Raw genomic sequence first — 19183 nt, 5'->3', positions numbered from 1 at the left:
CAACCATTTCATCATCCTGATTTCCGGAACTCCCTTTCTCTCTCCTTTGTCAACATCACACTTCACAGCATGTCACCTGGAATAAGACATAAAGCCACCTGACTACTACAGTGGTTCTGATTTTCTCCTTTGATCTGGTCACTGTACTTCTAGAAATAAGGCCTAAGATTTCATCATCTTTTATACCACAATGATTTAAAAGAAAACACTAGATCGTTTTCAAACCAAGCTGCACATTAAAATCACCTGGAGGAGCTTTCAAAAAACAAACAAACAAACAAAAAACTGATGTCCATGTCCTGACCAAATAAACCTGAATCTCTGGAGGAAAGGCCCAGGTACAGGTATTTTTAAGTGCTTCAGTGGTTCTAAAATGTAACCAAATGAGTTTAGTTCTTAAATGAGGTTTCTCTCAACCAGTATGCATAAATGTTTTACTTGAATGTAAATATCAGACTTTTGCTCTGTTCCTGCTTAATTATTTCTAATAATAGGAGTCCCCAAATTTTCAAATGTAATTTTATAAGGTCAATTTTTCAACAAAGTTAGAACATTAAAATTACTATTGATATCCATAAAATGCTTAGAAAAGTTCAGAAAGGATTTTGAAAAGTCTGGAGATTAATTCATTCTAAATTAATATTTCTTACATTGTTGGATTTATGCATAATTTGTTTAACACATACTATATATGAAAGCATCTTAAGATCATACTCCGAATAAACTCAGATGATCACCAATAGGAAATGACATAACCCAGTAAGTACGGTATACAAGAATGATTTGCTGAATTCGAGGTCCTTCCAAACAAAACAAGCATTAATTAAAAAAAAATGAAGTCCAGGCATTCCTGGGATGAAGGGATAAGATGATAATCAAATGGGATATGAGGTAGATGTTTTAAACTGAGCTCACTAAAAATAACTTTTTAATAATTGAAAATGATCAAAGAGTTATAGGATCTGCCTGAGGTAGCCTTAGGGGACAATAAAGGAAAAATCTGCATAGCTCAGTTGGGACAACAACTTAAGAAAAAGATGAAACAAGCGAGTTATGTTCTTATCCTATTAGATTCACCAATTAATAAGAATGAATTTAGAACAAAGATGACATGAGATAACTTTATAAGGAAGGTGTACAAATAAATTTGGGTTATATTTGGAATAATGGGGGGTGAGGATGACAGATACTGAAGAATCATAAGAACATAAAATTGCCAATGAACTGTTTCAAGCGTCATGATTTTTAGGTATCACCTCTTGTTGAGCATAAAGTGAGAAAAAAGAAAAAGCTACTCTCACTTGGGTTCTATGGGAAATGAAAAATACAACAGAATCTCTACCATTTGGCAATTACAGCTAAGTAAATCCGATGGAATATGTACACAATTATTTATAATACAAGATACAGGATGAAAAGTGTCACAAGCAAGAAATAAATGCAGTCATAGAGTTCGTAGTCATTATTTTCAGCCAAAGGAATCAAGGAGGGCCTTTTGAAAGAGGCAGCATTTGAGCTGGGCTTAAAAAAGGACTTTGGAATTTGTCAAATGCTTTTAGTATTTTGAGGTCAAAATAGTTTTCTTTTGATCAAATTACATATTAAATTTTTAGGAGTCATATATTCCTATAAGAAAAAAATGCATTTTTAAAAAATTATTTTGGATTCAACTTTTATATTTTGGACTTTTGCTTACTTATTCACTCATATACCAGAAAACTGGTGGTGCTTTTCTTTCTGTGTACCATCTTTATAAATTTTTATTATCAGGTTAACATAAAATGAATCATGTAGGATTCCATCCTTTTCCATATACTGGAGGAATTTACCAAGGCGATCTTCAGTCCTTTGAATAATATAGAAGAATTCCCCAGTACAACTATTCTGCTTTGGATCCTTCTCCCCCCGCCGCCAAAGGAACTGAAAATTCTGATGGCATTTTCAGTTTTCTCCATGGCTATGGACACACCAACAGCTCTGCTCCCGTTTTGTTACTTCTTCCAAAATTCATTAGAGTAATATTTCCTAGAAATTGTCCATCTTACTGAAATTTTAGAATTTGCATAGAGCTTTAGTTTTCTTTCTCCTTGCAGTCTTTAAGACTTCTTTTCTATCACTATGTCATTGTCCTAATTTTGTTTATATATTTTTTGATTGGGGCTTTTAAAAATTTCTTGGTTTATTTTTGCCAGGAGGGCTGACCTCCAAGAGGACTAAGATTGGGAGGCACAGAGGCAGGCAGGAAAAGGAAAGGTAATAGTTTCATTAAATGAAATATTTTTGATAACAGTGAGCAGAGAAAGAAAAACAAGATTGGGTCCTCGGTAAGATAAGAAATATTATTTGTCATGTTAACATAATAATGCTCTCTGAAGTATTATTTTATTAACCCCACTCAAATAAGTATTGTATCTTAATAGGCAAACACATTTGTCAAACTGAAGGTCTTCAAATATAGGTGGTGTGAGCTAAGGCTTACACCTATGCAGAGAAATGGTCACTAAAAATGGAGACATGTGTGTGCTCACCATTGTACAGAGCTGGGAAAACTGTTTTTTTTCTATCTTCCTCTTGCTCATCCTTTGTCAACCAAGGAAGATCATGGCCCCATCTTTATCATCCAAGGTTATTTTGCTAATAAATGAGGAAATACACAAAGTATTCTGAATCTTTATAAATGGATGGTTAATAAGAAAACTGTAAAGTTTTCTTTTAAAATTTATTTAAAGATAGATCTTTCCCAGCTAATATTAATAAATTTGCATCTACACCAAAATCTTTAGCACATGCTTTAATTTCAGTGGTTTTGACAACATTGACGGAAATTACGCTTATTAAAGAACTGGAGCCTCAGTTTGAAACATCTCTAAGCAACCTTGTAACTCCTCACTGAGATATAGGCAACTGGCAACGTTAAACATCAGACTGTCTCCATATTGAAATCAGGAAAGCCATTCGCGAGGAAGCCTCTGTTATTTATACTGTTGGCCCTCTCCTCTTCTATCAGCAAGCACAAGTACAATGAGATCCTGGAACAAATGAGCTTATTAAGATCATGGTTAGACATATCGTTTTTCAAATCACACTCTACAAGACAGATATGCTGGCAAAGCTGTAATAAATGTCAAGGCTCAAGGCATCCACCATTCTTTTCAGCAGCCCGATGGCTTGGCTGGAAAAGCTTTTCATAAATTTTAGTGCACACCTGTCAAGTGGCAGGTGCGATAGTCTGCTATCTTGGTGCCTGAGCTGCGCTCTCTGGGTTGGCAGCACAGTCACCGTTTGCGGCGCAATCATGTGCTTTTCTCGGTTTGTGACCGATGAAATCTATGTGATCACACTGAGAATTGGGGCATCTTGGCAGATCTGCCAGGGGTACTCATCATGCAGAGATTATTTTAGATTGGCTGCCATGAGGTGTTATTTCCCATTTGTTAACACAATGGGGTTTCGTGACTACGACAACTGAAATACATTCATTTGTATACGGCCGTTGTCCTTGTTGTGGGTATAAAAAACCCATTCCATCTTTCCCAGATTCCTTTAACCTTTCACAATCAATCCTCTACCTGAGGCAACTGGCGGGCTAATTATGTCACATTCCCCTTGGAGGAAAGATGGGGGGGGGGTGTGTGAACAAACAAAAAACAAACTTTTGTTTCAATAAGCTGAATTTGGGAGTTAGAAATCAACTTTTTGATTCAAATTATGTGAAATAAAATTACATTTCTTATACATGTATACAAATATGATTAGAAAACTTTTTTTTTTTTAGATTTTATTTATTTATATATTTGACAGAGAGAGAGAGAGAATGATGGCGGGAGCAGGAACACAAGCAGGGGGAGAAGGAAAGGGAGAAGCAGGCTTCCCGTGGAGCAGGGAGCCCAATGCGGGGCTCGATCCCAATGCGGGGCTCGATCCCAGGACCCTGGGATCATAACCTGAGACAAAGGCAGATGCTTAACAACTAAGCCACCCAGGCATAGAAAACTTCTGAAAGGAAACTCAAACTGTTTATAGTGGTACCACTGAAGAGAAAGGAAGATTTGGAGGTAAGGGAGTCCGGGTCTTCCATTTTGCTCTCTGTATATTACGGTAATGCTTGAATTTCTATGATCGTATTTTCATATATCCCTTGTGTAATAAAGTAAATTTTAAAACCTAAATATTAATATCAGGGTGAGAACTGGCTCCCAGAGGATCATGCTTGGATGAACAGTGCCATATAGAGTGTGGTCATATATTTTCTATCACTGAATCAGGGGGATGATTGAATCAGATACTGGCCCTCTAAACTTAATGAAGTTTAATGACCTGCTTAAGTTTAAGTTTCTAACTAAGCCTTCTGATGTCTAGTTGCAGGTTCCATCCCGTCAAGTCCCTACCACCTACGATGTCATTATTTTCTGCTCTGAAAGCAATATATTCTCATACATTATCTTTCTATTTGCTATAAAGCATACTATCTTTTTCCATTTCTAATATTTCTGACATATATATTCAGTATATATATTTCAAGTTTCAGTCATAGTTTTATATTAATAAAATATATTATTTAGGAATTTTCAGACAAATTTAGACTGTGGAACATAAATAGAAATTTCAATACTAAACTTTCTACTGAAGAAAAAATAACCACAATTTTGTTTAGCACACTTTTTTTTCAAAATTACAGTAAATGCAAGGCCTCTGGTTTGTCAACTAATGGATGTCTGCCATAAATACCATTTAAAAAATAACTGGTAAGTGGTCTCAGAAGAACACATGACTCTTGCTCTCAAGGTCATGAGTTTGAGCCCTATGCTGGGTGTAGAGATTGCTAAAAATAATAATAATAATAAACTTAAAATAATAACTGGTAAGTGGTAATATTCATTTCTATTGGTGTCACTGTCTAGTCTACCAGAATTAATAACAATTTATGAGTTGGGCATAGGCACATCTTTAAAAATCTTTAATCCACTAACTGATAATTACTTAGGGCAAAACTTTAATATGAGATTTTAGGAAATTACCCCTCCTTTATTCCCACATCTCTGACCTTTCATATGCCTTTGTACAATAGCTTATAATCAGTTTTCTTTCTACCACTTCCTTTGTAAATGGTTCAGAGAATACTGAAAAAGGCTCTTACCTCATGCTTATTGTTTTAGTACTAAAACAACTTATATTCCAATCTGTGTGCAGGAAGACTACATTCACATACTACAGATTCCTTGGTGACCTAGAAACCTTACCTGAAATCTTTGGCACTCACTCTAGTGATTTCCATGTCTGTTTCTGGCTCTCTCAGGAACTAGAATTGGGGTGAAAATGGGGGAGAAACACCCAAGGGGACTAAAAATCTTCAAACAACATCAACAAGTGTCAGCAATGATAACTAATCCCAACTACCACACAGCAGGGTCTTATGTGCCTTACAGAAGCACCACGCTGGGGCACCTGGGTGGCTCAGTTGGTTAAGCGACTGCCTTCGGCTCAGGTCATGATCCTGGAGTCCCGGGATCCAGTGCCACATCAGGCTCCCTGCTCAGCGGGGAGTTTGCTTCTCCCTCTGACCCTCTTCCCTCGCGTGCTCTCTGTCTTTCATTCTCTCTCTCTAATAAATAAATAAAATCTTTAAAAAAATAAAAGAAGCACCACCACACTGCCCCTCATCCCTGTCACTGTTTGATTCTGTCCCCTTTGAGTTTTCCTCACAAGGCAAAGTACAAGCAAAACTTGACTTCCTTTTGGGGTAGCTAACCATGCTTCTGAACTGTGGAAATGTCGGTTCTCACTCTCTGTCCATTCATAGGGTATGCTCAGTTCAACATTCACTCTGGCAGACATTTACCAAATCCATTATCAATTGAAGAAAAAATATGCTTTGCTTTGTCATATTGAGAACATACCTGTGAAGGGCAGATGGTAAATGACTGCCACAAAACACAGGAGAACTACCACCCCTTTCCTTTCCCAAGTAAGCCTACAGCTGTGGCTGGCACAGTGACTCTGGAGAGTGGTCAAGCATTTCCCATGAGTGCCTGTTGCACTGCAACACCAAACCCCTGGAGATGGTTGTGTCCTGCATCCTGTACCCATTCTTCAAGTCCTTGAATCTGCACTAACAGTTACCCATCTAGGGCCTTCCTGACTTGCCAGATGGAAGAACTATAAGCGTCTTCTGTTTCTAGGAGGTTAGAGGCAAGACAAACTCATCACATTTAACAAGCAATTGCCATTTTGATATTTGTCTTTATTTCTATGTTTGTTTCTCTTCCAGTAACTAAGATTTATTTAATATAAAGATATATTTTTAAGAGTTTTACACATTAATTAAACAGTAAATAAAACAACCCAAAGAAAACATACCACTATTATCCAGATTTTATAAATGAGAAAAATAAAGATACAGAGAGGCTAAGGAACTTGAGAACAGATATATCAAAAACGTCCATTTTCTCTCAAAAGTTTGTGGCCCTAACTGCCATGTGATGCTAATTCATTTACTACTTTCTCTGTCTGTCGGTTCTTCCTCTGCCTCTATTTCTATTTAGATCACAGAACTAGAAATTTCTAGGTTCTCCAGGCATCTCATACAGCCTCATGTATTGAAAAATATTTTAATTAAACTGTTCATCTTAAAATTAAAAGCTTTGAGATTTATTGTATTCAATAATCTTTAAAAATGAGTGAAAGTTGGCCTTAGTATATAGTATTTTCCCTTAGAAAGTTTAGGTGGTACACCTCCAAAGCCAAACACTTCACTGAAAAGTGATACATTTTATAAACTGTGTTTTACCTCAGAGTCCCCAGAAAATGGGAGAAGGCACATCTGACCTTGAAATCCCTGCTGACCTTCTTAGCCCCTTGTAAGAAATAATCTAGCACTCTGTGCACATGTGCCTTTCCTTTTTTTTTTTTTTTTAATTTTATTTATTTGAGAGAGAAAGAGCATGGGAGGCGGGGAGGGTCAGAGGGAGAAGCAGACTCCCCGCTGAGCAGGGAGCCCGATGCAGGACTCGATGCAGGACTCGATCCTGGGACTCCAGGTTCATGACCTGAGCCGAAGGCAGACACTTAACCAACTGAGCCACCCAGGCACCCCGTGCCTCTCCTTTCAATATCTGCTGAAATTGTCGCTGGAGGGATTGAGAAGGAAAGTGAGTAAGACAGGAAGGACACTCGTGCTAATTCTATCCAGATCCTGACATTCTATATTAGAGGAAATAAATCATGTATATGTTGATTTTAGAAAAGGTTTGATGAAAGTTCCGGCACTTAAATGAATCTACAGCTTGTTTCCAGCATGAAATGAATGTTTTAACTAGTGTCTTACTCTGCCACAGGTCGAAAGAGATTTCCCTTTTCCTCCCCCTGGGGCTAGAAGCCCAGCGCTGCTCTAGGCACTGAAAGCAGAGAATGGCACCTGTGACATCGTCCCTGCTCTCGGGGATTTCACACGGTGTCACAGGAAGTTCAGCACCCTGCCACACAGGGCTTCCAGGGGGCATCTCTCTGCTCGTACTTTAGCTTGTCAACTTTCCAGGTTTGAATTTTAAGTTGTGTTAATTTTTCCACTGTCCGCTGCAGCTGTCATCCCAATAGCCTTAGAAACAAATACCCACATCTTGTCTAAGCTGGGGATCAAAAATTTTAAATAAATGAACAAAGCAATGGAGACCATCAATCCAAAGGAAATGCTCATTAAATTCTGACAGGGAAACCATCAATACTTGAATGGTTTCAGGGATTGTAATCAGATGCCTGATTAATGCAAAGCCATGTTCTGCTGGCAGCTTATGCAATCCTGAACAAAATGGCCTGATCCCTATGAGGTAAAAATTTAAAAGAGACATAGGACCTAGAAATAACTTCTCTGCTAGAACACTTGATCGTTGAGAAATGTAGGCAGAGGATAAGTAGCTCAGCTGCTTCATTTCTCTGATGTTCTTGCAATAAAGGCTTGGCTGACTGCCTTTTACATATTTTTTTTTAGGGGGTTATTGCATTCAGCTTGACATGAAACTGTAGTTTTTACTCAAGAAGGGCAGGGTGATTATTTTTCATTTGTAGAATAGAACCACTACTTCAGTTGGTGAATTGTAAACATGCTAATATTCATTCCCCGAGCTCTACTGCTAGAGGTTTTCCTCACACATTAAGACTTCCACTGGCTGCAATTCTAATATCCTTCACTGAAGGTAAGCAACACTAAAATGTGAATGCTGCTTTACAGACAACCCAAGGCCCTGGTTCAGTTGCTATTTGACTGGGCTTGCGTAGAGAAGTAACGTGAAAATCTAAGGTACCATCATTCCTTCACAGGCAGCTAGGTGAGCAATTTACCATTTAAAAAAGACAAGAAAAGGGAAACAGCTACCATATACTGAGCCCGAACACACCATAAAAGCTAAGTGTTCCGTTTCATCAACACCATCAATGACTATGACAGAACTGTGCTAGGTTATACACTTTCTAAAAATTATTCTTCACAAATAGGTGAGATAGGCACTACTGTTATTTCTATTTTTACAATTAAGGAAACCGAGTCTGAGCGAGACCAAATGACTTGTTCAACTTCCCTCAGCTAGTCAGCTGTCCAGTCAAGATGGGAACTCCGGTCTGTCGGATTCCAAAGCTAAACTCTTGCCTGGTCCCAGCTGCTATTAAGATTGAGAAGCTAACTCAGTGAAAACTATTAGTTTCCTGCACAGCATGGAAAGTCAGTGTGCAGTCACTTCTGGGTTAAATAACATATTTAAACTTTACTTGCTTATTGTGACAAGTCACAAGGAGGTAACTGTATAATTACAATATGGTTTATTTTTTAAAAAATAAGAATGGAGTCTCTATTTTTAAGTTTTAAAAGATTTGAGAGTGAGCGAGCAGGTGCACGTGCAAGCAGCAAGGAGGGACAGAGGGAGATGGAAAAGCAGACTCCCCGCTGAGCAGGGAGCACAATGCTGGGCTTGATCCCAGGACCCTGAGACCAGGACCTGAGCTGAAGGCAGACGCTTCATGGACTGAGCCACCCAGGTGCCCTTGGAGTCACTTTTAATATTACACCTGTCATTTTTTTTTTTACTTTGTTTTGTTTTGGTTTTTTTTTTTACTTAATATCTCATCAGCATCCAAGTTAGCATATACTGATCCAACATTTTCTCATAATTGCATCCTACTTCAGGAAATGGATAAACCACCTCATCTACACATTCCTGTATTAGAGGGCATCAGGTTGTTCCCAGATTTTGCTCTGACAAATGCTGCTACTGTAAATAGTCTCCATATATGTACACACATACATACACACTAACAGACGCACATATATACATATGTGTATATATATGTATGGGTATGTATACACAAACATGGGACTTTATATTTTTATGTTCAATTAGCCAGTATATAGTACATCATTAGTTCTTGATGTAGTGTTCAGTGATTCATCTGTTGCATGTAGCACCCAGTGCCCATCACAACATATGCTCCCCTTAATACCCACCACCTGGTTACCCCATCCCCTCACCCCCCTCCCTTCTGTAACCCTCAGTTTGGCTCCTAGAGTCCAGAGTCTCTCATGGTTTGCCTCCCTCTTGGATTTCTTCCCATTCAGTTTTCCCTCCCTTCCCCTGCGGTCCTCTGCACTATTCCTTATGTTCCACATATGAGTGAAACCATATGATAATTGACTTTCTCTGCTTGACTTATTTCACTTAGCATAATCCCCTCCAGTTCCATCCATGTGAATGCAAATGGTAGGTATTCATCCTTTCTGATGGCTGAGTAATATTCCTTTGTATATATGAACCACATCTTTATCCATTCATCTGTTGAAGGGCATCTCGGCTCCTTCCACAGTTTGGCTATCATGGACATTGCTGCTATGAACATTGGGGTGCATGTGCCCCTTCTTTTCACTCCATCTGTATTTTGGGGGTAAATACCTAGTAGTGCAATTGCTAGGTCGTAGGGTAGCTCTACTTTTAATGTCTTGAGGAACCTCCATACTGGTTTCCAGAGTGGCCGTACCAGCTTGCATTCCCACCAACAGTGTAGGAGGGCTCCTCTTTCTCCACATCCTCGCCAACACCTGCTGTTTCCTGTCTTGTTAATTTTTGCCATTCTAACTGGTGTAAGGTGGTATCTCATTGTGGTTTTGATTTGAATTTCCCTGATGCTGAGTGATATTGAGCATTTTTTCATGTGTCTGGTGGCTATTTGTCTTCTTTGGAGAAATGTCTGTTCATGTCTTCTGCCCATTTATTGACTTTATTCTTATTGATTTCAAAAGTAGAATGGCTGGCCAAATAAACTAATACAACTTTTTCTGAATGATTTACTTTTCACACCCACCAGCAATGTAGGAGATTAGACATTTCTCCAGATCTTCTTTACATCCAACTCACTGATATTTTTAGTTTTTGAAAATCTGATAGTAAAAAAAAAATCTACTTTAAATTTCTTAACTAGTTAAGATGTAAAGATAGTATAGTTACATTTTACTTTCTACTATTTATTAGGTGTTGCTTTTTCTATTTGGTTGTATGATTCATTAAGTTTTATAAGGTCATGGTATAATAGTGTCAGGGGCTATGAAAATATCAAGTTTTACCCTATTTGCATGCTAACAGTTTAGTGTAGTTTTGTGAATGCTGGCAGAAGACAAGATGCCTGGGCCAAGACAAAGGGCATGCTTTCTTACACCACACGAGGCATCATGAGCATCAGCATGTTTGTGTCAGTTCTTCTTGCCTCCCAGTCCACAATGGTGCCCAGATGGGTCCAGATGATACCTGTATCTGAATTTATATCTTGTCTTTGTCCTTCTTCCTATGGTCCTTGGTCTGATGTGTACTATTCTAATGTTAAATTCAATATAATCACATGGAAATCACTTCCCTAATTTTGGATACAATTATTGCTTTGCTCCTAGTCAAAATGAAAACAGCTATTGCCTAACTGATGTTTTATGAAAACCTGTGTCCTTTACTTCCGTTGTTTCTGCCTTGACAAAAGAGGAATTAAAAAACCTAAAAAGGGAAGCCCATGGGAACTTTTGCTCAATTCAAATAAAGACTTAAGGTTCAAAACTCCTTTCTATCAATGTAATTGCTATAAATTCAGAGGATTAGCAGTATCAGGCCCCTGCATATGGAGGGGCCTGAAGACCCACCAGAAGACCCAGAGGCTGAGGCAGATCCATGTTTTGTGGGGCTTAAAGCTTCTTTAACCGAGGAGGAGGGGTGTGCTTGAATATAAAATTATAAACACAACATGACTTTGGCCTGCACAAATTTATACAGCCCATGTCAGTTGAGGCCCTAGAGTGTCAGCTATTAGCTTCACAGTAAATCTGTTCTATCTGGTAAAGGATGTGAAAGAGAAGGCTGAAGCTAATCACAATTTGAAATTTTTGCTTTTCGAGGCCATCGTGCTACTTTATAAGCTCAGCTAAATGTGTGGCATTGGTCCCTCATGGAAAAACGTTCCATAGCTTCTGCCCTTCCTGACCTTGGATTATGCTGACCAGCAGTTCAAGTCAAATGATGTTTTGTTGAGTATACCCACTGGGTACAAAAATTATCACATCAGATCAAGCAGGATTACTCCAGTGCTGGGTGTGTGGTTGGAGGGGGAAGGGGTTGGATCCTACAGCAATTCATATGTCAGGCGCCTTTCTGCGACCTCCCAAGTGTTTGTAAGGGTAAAATCTGTGCCAAGTGGATATGAAAGGTAAAAACAGCAAGAGAAGAGTTATAGAAGTATCAGAATAGAAGGAGTGATATTTAGGAACGTACATGAAAAGAAACGAGGATAAAGTATTTTTAGACAGCCTGGGTTAATCCTTTTTCATCTTTCTGATTGTTTTTATGTGTCCTATTTCTTTTTAAATTAAATTTGGTAAAGCTGCCTCCTTTCCTCAGATTTGCCCCAGTCACTTGGTTCATGTTCCACAGTTACCTGTAAAAAATAAACCAATAATAATGAATGCCTAATAATCACATGGTACTCTATAAATCACTGATACAAAGATTACAACGCTCCCTACCTTTACAGTCTTCTTACAGAAATAAAACCAGTACACAGATATCTCCAAAGCTAGATTTGAGAGACCAACAGTTACTTGAGTTTAAATGAGAAAGGCTTCTTAGTTGTAGCAGCATTTAAGATGCCTAAATGACGATGAGGTCGTCTGAAACATAGACACACACAATATTCTAGGCAGCTGAAGGGGCAAAGCCTTGGGTGTGGGAGAAGAGGCAGAAAATTCCAAAGAACAGGAAGGGAGTCCAGTTTTAGCCGGATGATACGATAAAATTAAAGCAAGACAAGTGTGGTACTTTATCACTGAGATCTTACACTCCCGTCAGGTATAAATACTAATGTGATCATGAATGGGAAGCTGCAGGGGAATAGATGAACGGGGAAGTAATTCTGGAAAGGGGTATGTAGAGCAGAGAAAAGACAAGGGAAAGTAGTGGGAGGGCAGGTCACAGAGTACACAATAGGTTTGGAGGCAAAATAGCCATTTAATCTCCTTGCAGAGATTAAATCTCATAATGGGAACAGGAGGTGCAGGGAGAAGAGTGATAGCTTTCCAGGAATCTTGCAACTTTGGGATCCTACAGGACAACTTATTTTACTAGTACATTTATCAGGTTGACTTTTTCATGCTCTTTTTTCTTTAGTATTTTAGATAGATGGCTGCCCTGATGCTCTCTTTCTCTTCCCTTACTCTGTGCCTTCACTTATCAGAAGCATCTGTCATTTTCCTCAGCTTGGTTAGTGGCATGGTAGATTAAAGCCTGCTAATCTCACAGACACTGTGTGGTGTTTCAAAAGCAAAAGAAAGCTCAATTCTTCTTAAGCGGTAGATGTCTTCCCTGAGATTAAGACAAGAAAGTACACGTGATAAAAACATGCAAACATCAATACTATCAACTGCCTTCAAGTGTACAAAAAAAAAAAAAGCGCCCCAAGAGATAGCTCCCCAGGGAAGATGGGGCAAGAGGAGGGGGCTATTGTCATGTGATAATGCTATGCAAAATCTCCATGACCAAGGATAGTCAACACACTGCAGAAGAATTACTATGTGATTTGGAAGATAGAAGGATATCAAAGGTCCAGGACATTGGTAGGGGCCTGGTATACCAGGGAGTTTCCCATCAACCATGAATGTCCTGTTCCTCCATTTTATCTCTTCACTTCCAACTTGTTCTCATCATCACAGCCATACCCACAAACAACTGATGGATTCAACAGGAAAGACATTCTAATGCTTGTAATATATTATACAGCATAATCTCCTCCCCATGAAGTGTTTATTTCCATGTATTTTCTTACCTCTAAGTTCTGTAAGGCAAAATCATACAATCTTGAGTTTACCTATAAAATGTCAACAGATTCCTGCCAGTCATGATTAAATGTCAGTCAAATGTTCACAGTAATTGGTATCTGTGCCAGAGAAGGGGATCACACTTGACCTGAGAGTAGATCTACTTGGCACCATTTGGAAAGGATTTAACACTTTGTCACTAAAACTGGCAGATTTGTTCAAAATTTCAGTGTGCCCCTTGCTACTTATTATGGTGGAAATAACCACTTTAGGCTAGGAACCAAGTTTCTAGAAGTGCTCCATACCTTACTGATTTTATGATACTCTGCAGGGTTGTTTTGAGTATCTAGTGATACAAAGTAAATAAAAATATCCATAAACTGTAAAGCCCTATGTAAATGAAATTTCTTACATAATTATTAGTGCAAATGCCACAATTTCCTGTGGCACTCAAATCCGGGTGTTGGTGGAACTTTAGAGAAGGACATTAGAAATGACTGGTTTCAGAAAATTCCTGAGGCATCCAGATTTTCTCCATGACATGGCTAGTATTTATCAGCAGCACAAGTACCATTCAGGGGTGAGCAAGCAGTTTTTACTTCATAAGAAACTAAGTCAGAAAATTGTGAGAAAATACAACCAAAAAACGTACCTAGGTTTGGTTGGACTAAAGGCTTATAGTTTGGAGATCTCTTTTAGAAAAATATGAAATCATAAGTATATAATTTGGTACAAAGTACACATATATTTAGACTAAGGAAAGAAGCCATAATAAATTACAAATTAAAAAAAATGACAACACAAACATACTAATTTCAGGAAAATGCAGTAAGTGCCTGACATATAATCCAAAGACATGTTTTCCTATTTTTGCTGTATACTCTTATTACCCTTTTAGATAGCCATCATTTTATGCTATTTCCATAGAGAAAGCACGACGACAATTCAGCCTTTCCTTTAGCATAGCTGATTGCAATGTTTTTTATTATTTATAATAGAAATGTATAAAACATGGTTCTTCATATTTAGATGTATTCTTTGCTGTTTCAGATCTGTGCTCTCCTATCGGGGATTCTAATAAATTTTGTGATCTCTTTAAAATATTATATGCAGAGTACATTTGTAATTGTATGTATTCATTATTGAGAATATTCCTGACAGGAGAGAACTTCTGTTTAGATTTGATGTCAATGAGAAATGAATCTTCTGCTTGCAATTTTACACATCCACTGTTTGGAAAAATTTACCACAGACTGCTTCTGGCTCTGTACATCTAACTTTATTTATCTTAAGCTGCCCACATATGTACAATGACAGATGCTGGGGGACCTGTTCATACTGTGGTATGACCTGCACCTTCCTGACATGGTGCCATGTGCATTGGTTCAATGGGTAACTTCTAGAAGCAAGTCCCATCTTGAGTCATGGATGTGACTGTATCTTAAATACATATCCTCAACTACAAACAACAAGAATACATGTCTATCCAAACTAAATGTATTCATGACTCTACTTCTCATCTACATTTCAAAAATTCCCATAGTCATAAAAGCACTGTCATACAAGAGGGGATGGATTTAGGAGCATGCTAGTGGAAGGAGACAGCAATCTGGAAGGGGTGGGTGTCAAAATATCTTTCTTTGCCAATATTATAAAACCATATGGCCATATGCAAACACTACTAAGGCCACTTCAGTCCTAGGCCCAAGCAAATAAGGGCCCTAGAGCTGAAGGTCAATTAGCCTCATGGTAAGTCTGCCTCTGAATCAATGATATGTGAAAACAAGAGACAAATATTAACTGTATTCACTTTTTCCATTTGTATCACAAACGAATGTCAAGTCTAGTTCAGTGATAGGTGACAGTTCTTCAAGCTTGATTAAGGATCAGGGTGTAAGGTCAAGTAGATACAATAAAAGGAAGTTTAATCAGGAAAACCAAGTAACAAAGTTGAAATTCTAATGGAGATATAGGGAGAATCAGAGACAAGAAATGGGAATAACAAGTCAATGATCACAGTTCAGAATCACTGGGCATGAAACCATAGAAGCACTATATCTAGAGATACTTTCTTCTTTGGGAGTCTTCTGATAACATCTAGGTATCACAAACTCACATAGCCCAAGACATAAGAACCTGTCCACTCCAGGAGTATAAAACAGAAGACGTGCGGTTGTTGGTCTAAGTTGTTAAACCATGACATAAACTTCTAATCACTCTGGTTTAGTTGACACTCCAGTGGATTCACCAGGAATTTCTTTCAAATGAGACTATCACTGAGGAACCCAGCTAAGGAGGAGATGCTATGTCATTAGTGCCTCAGTGGGACTGCAGGTTATTACACTGACTTATTTTTAAACATTTTCTTTTAGTATTTTTGATTTAGCCTTTTTGAGCCTTTTGATATTTAGCCTTTTTGAGCTTGAGAATTTACAGTCACTTAGGAGGGAGAGTATCCGAACTTTTTTTATTACCAGAAAACAAACTCTGGTTCCTCAGTTTTTTCCCTCCTCTATGCCCAAAGAAACACATCACATTTCCAGAAAAAAATATATTATTGCATTTCTTTGGGTTCTAGCTCAACTCTGGGAAAATCATACCACTAGTGAAGGTTAGATCAGAGGTTCAATACTTAAGGTAGTTTAATTGCTACTCTCCTTGAAATCTCTTTTTCCTCGGAAAGACTACAAAAATCCACAGGGCTTGGACAGGAGTCAGAAAGCAAACTGAACTACACCTCCCAAAACAATGTTGTCCAAAGGGTGATCTTAGGTCCAGCTGCACTGCAATTCTCAAGGGTGCCTATTCAAAATGCAGAATCACTGGCTTACAAAAGCTTTAAGGAACCAGAATCTATGCATGTGGTATGTGTGCCTAAACAAGCACTCCAGGGTATTCTTATGACCATTGTGCTAACTCATGAAAGTGGTAGAAACTTCCATAAAGGAGTGGGGATGGATTTAAAGTGGGTCCTGAGGTACCATCAAGACAGCTCAAGGAATGGCCTCAAGTGTTAAGTCTAGAGTACACAGAATCTCAAAATGAGGATGCTCATGCATTTTCATCCTCCCTGAGCTAACCCTCCCACAGATAAACGTCTTACACGTCAGAACACCAATTCAACTTCACTGCTTCCCATTACCGCTCCCCTACCTTTCTTTTCTCTTTTTGTCTGATGCAACTTCATTTTGGGTGTTTCCATGGCCCTCACACTCATTCTGAACTCCCAAGTCTGAAAGGGATCTCAAATCCAACCAGTGCTTTAATTCCCTCTGCCATATTCCTGAAATATTTCTATACATCTTTGGGTAGATTGACTCTATTGAAAGGGAACTCTGGGGCTGCTTGTTTCATTTTTAGACACTGCTGATCATTAGAACCATCTTCCTTATCGCGAATCAAAATGTCTCTCTATAATTAGCACCGTTGGTCATAGTTCTGACTTCTGAAAATATATTTCTGGCAATTGCATTCCCTTTCCACATGACGGTTTTGGCTACTTTCTTACTGATGAGTATTTAGCTTTAAACATTTTGTAATGTATCCAGGATGAAGGTACTCTCTGAATATGAAATGAGAGTTAACAGTCTCAGTTGCCATTCATATGATAATAGCTTCATAGCAACACGTTAATTAGATAAAATCTCTCAAGACCCCCCCCCCCCCAACACACACACCGGAAAAATAACCTGTATCTAGAATAAACCAGCCAAAAGCCTGAGGAAACTTGTCTTTTTTGTTTGTTTCAGTAGTGGTTCTCAAACCCGGGCAATTCTTGCCCCTAACCTGCCCACCATTCCTTCCCCATCTTGAGGACATTTGGCAATGTCTAGAGACATTGATTGTCACATTTGGGAGAGAGGTGCTACTGCCATTTACTGAACAGATGCCAGTGATACCACTAAACATCTTACAATGCCCAGAACAGCTCCCCCAAACCTTCCCCACAATAAAGGATTATCCAGACCAAAATGTCAAGTGTTGAGATGAAGAAACCTTTGTTAGAGGACCCTCAAAAAAGCCAACATAGAAAAATGTATGTAATGATTACTTGCTACTCACTCTTTCCCGGGATTCTGTTTAAAATGGCTGAAATTTTCAGACTCCATCACCTTTCACCTGGAAAATTGTTCATATATTTTTATGAGTTAGGACAATCATTGATGATGTTCTCAGTCACTTAGACATTTGTCTTACTGTTAAAGAGATAAATACTGGCTATTTGGGCATATTTCTTTGAATGTTTTGCTTATCTATCATCTGTAACTACCCTGAGATAATCAATTCTCCTCTACTTCTAAAGTAAAATAAATGTCAGCAGAGGTTCTGGCTTTGAGGTCAGATATTCAACATAAACTCAGAGTTCCACAAACTCTGCCTTTAACTCTACTCCAATGAACTAAACATTAATATAAGTATGTTCAAATTACATATTAAATATGAAGACTAAAGTAATTTTTAGACATTATTATTTGAGTTTTATAATCATTCATGAAATATTTAATGTGTGCCAGATACTTGGTCAGATGTGTGATAAGATAGAGAAGACATGATCCCTAACTTTAATAAAAAGTCTGATGAAGTCAAAAATAGAAACTGTTTACTCAGAGCTAATGACTTTTCTTCTAATTCCACCAAAAAAAATAAATAAGAAGAGCCCTTCTTTATTCTTCTGCCACTGAATCTTCCAGCCCACCAGCATCTGTAGCCATGTATGCTCTGCCTCCATGTTGACACAATGGATTCATTGTGTCTTATACAGGTCATCTTCTCTCACATACTGGGTCCTGTCTGCCTACTCTAGAGCTTTTCTCATGCAATTATTTCCCCTCTCTTCTCCTTCATCACATCATCATTTCTTCTCTGTTATCATAAAAGCATGTTATAGTATCTATCCAAGGCAGCCCCCCAGTCTCATCTCTATCCCCGTCCATTTCCAATCTTTCTTTGCCTTCCTAAACTCTCAGCATCATTTGGTACAGCCCATCACTACTTCTTCCTTTAAGAATCTTTTTTTTTTTTAACTTGGAACCATGTTCTCCTGATTTTTTCCTTACCCACGTAGCTACTACTTCTCAGTCTCCTTTATTGGGCCCTATTCATCTCCCCAACCCTGAAATGCTGTAGTGTCACTTACTCTAAGTGATCTCATCCATCCCAATGGCCTTTAACACGTTACGTTCTAATGCTGATGACTCCCAAATCTGTATCTTCAGAGTGAATTTTACCTCTGAATCTTCATACTTGTTCTAGGATATCTAATGGGCATTTCTAGCTTAGCAAATCCAAAACTGAGCCTTGATTCTGTCATCTACCCTTGTCAAACATGTTCTTCTAAAGGTCCCTGTCCTAGCAGTCATTGCCATAAAGCATCCAGTTTCGCAGGTAAAAACCTTGATGCCATCCTTGATTTTTCCATATTTCTAATTTTTCTTCCAATCCATCAAGAGAATCCTGTTAGAACTATATCCCGATAATATCCTGTTCAAACCTAACCTAAACCATCTCCATCTCTCTCAGGTTCATTACCTGGTTCTCCAAAAGAACTTCTACTCTGGTAAATCAATTTTTTTCCCATAGTAGCAAAAGTTTTCCCATAGTAGCAAAAGAAAATCTCTTAAAATGGAAATTATGTCCTATCACTCAGATCCCGGATACCCTGCAGTAGTTTTCTAACACTGAAAATAAATTCCTAGATCTTTACTGCAGCCTATTAGATCCTAACTCAGCTGGCTTTGGCTATCTTCCTCCTCTCATTTTCTCACTGCTCATGACACTTTGTTGGCCTCTTTGCAAGTCTCAAATACTCTTCCTCCTTAAGATCTTCATACTCACTAATTCCTAAAACAATCTTCCCAC

At 38.3% G+C, this 19183-nt stretch overlaps 1 long non-coding RNA gene across 2 annotated transcripts in view; it reads right to left on the bottom strand.

Moving 5' to 3' along the window:
* Window positions 1–19183, bottom strand: part of LOC113920538 — a 478451-nt gene that overhangs the window by 118000 nt on the left and 341268 nt on the right. The window contains exons 4-5 of one of the 2 annotated variants that reach the window (XR_003519303.1): window positions 17387–17443; window positions 11800–11949 (exon numbers count right to left, since the gene is read on the bottom strand). The exons of the other annotated variant lie outside the window; for it this stretch is intronic. This is a non-coding gene — a long non-coding RNA (uncharacterized LOC113920538). Of the gene's footprint in view, window positions 1–11799; window positions 11950–17386; window positions 17444–19183 lie in introns of those variants that run through there. 2 annotated transcript variants of the gene reach the window in all.

This window comes from Zalophus californianus, chromosome 3 (genome assembly GCF_009762305.2).
Source record: "Zalophus californianus isolate mZalCal1 chromosome 3, mZalCal1.pri.v2, whole genome shotgun sequence".
Classification (NCBI taxonomy): Eukaryota; Metazoa; Chordata; class Mammalia; order Carnivora; family Otariidae; genus Zalophus; species Zalophus californianus.
This window is presented reverse-complemented; position numbering and strand designations above follow the sequence as displayed.